We start from the raw sequence: 1,066 nt of genomic DNA, 5'->3' as shown, positions 1-1,066 counted from the left end.
CAGGGAAACTAATATTGGACCCCAGGAGGGGATGCCACTACAAGGCTCCTCCGTGGCATTATTGGCTTATGCAGACGATTTGGTCCTCATGGATAAATCACACGATGGATTAAGATCATTATGCGGTCGTTTGGAGGAGGCAGCTAAGAAGGTTGGCTTACAAATAAACGAAGACAAAACAGAATACATGGTGGTGGGAAGAAGAGATAGTACCAGAATGTACCCTTCCTTAAAAGTTGGCAACCATGATTTAAATCGAGTCAAACAATTTAAATATTTAGGTTCTGTTTTGACCGAAAAAAATGAAACTGATAAGGAAGTGGCAGCAAGAATCCAATCGGGAAACAAATGTCTTTACGGACTCATAAGGATACTAGGGTCCCGCTCCCTGTCGAGAGATATAAAGTTACAATTATATATAACACTTTTACGTCCCATAATTACATACGGAGCAGAAACATGGACATTAAGGAAAACAAACTGATTATTTTGGAAAAGAAAATCTTAAGAAAGATCTTTGGCCCAGTAAAAGACGAGGAAACTGAGGGATGGAGAATAAGGAAAAACAAAGAACTAGAAGAACTCTTTCAGAAACCAAACATATTAAACATAATCCAGAGTAGGAGATTACAATGGGTGGGTCACGCATGGCGTAGTCAGAACCCACTACTACACGTAGTATTGACAGAGAACCCAAAAGGGAAAAGGCCCCTTGGACGACCCCGTTTAAGATGGGAAGATTTAATAAAGAAAGACGTGGAATCGCTGAACGGTGGCCCAGATTGGAAAACAAAAGCAGCTGACAGAGAGTCATGGAGGATTGGTTGTTTGACGGGATGGTCCTTGTGGCCGATAATACCCAAGAAGAAGAAGAAGAATTATTAGGAATATTATATTATATTGTAGTTTATTTTCTTTCATAATTTATGTTTTGATTTTATAACTTTATAATAAATAAATAGCTGTAATAATCAAAAATTATTTTGCATGTTTTGCATTTTTTTCTTGCATATTTAGACTTTTTTTTAGCACATGTTTGCATGCATATTTTACAATTTAAAATGCA

The sequence above is a fragment of the Acyrthosiphon pisum genome, unplaced genomic scaffold, assembly GCF_005508785.2.
Source record: "Acyrthosiphon pisum isolate AL4f unplaced genomic scaffold, pea_aphid_22Mar2018_4r6ur Scaffold_20641;HRSCAF=21699, whole genome shotgun sequence".
In the NCBI taxonomy this organism is placed as follows: domain Eukaryota; kingdom Metazoa; phylum Arthropoda; class Insecta; order Hemiptera; family Aphididae; genus Acyrthosiphon; species Acyrthosiphon pisum.
This window is presented reverse-complemented; position numbering follows the sequence as displayed.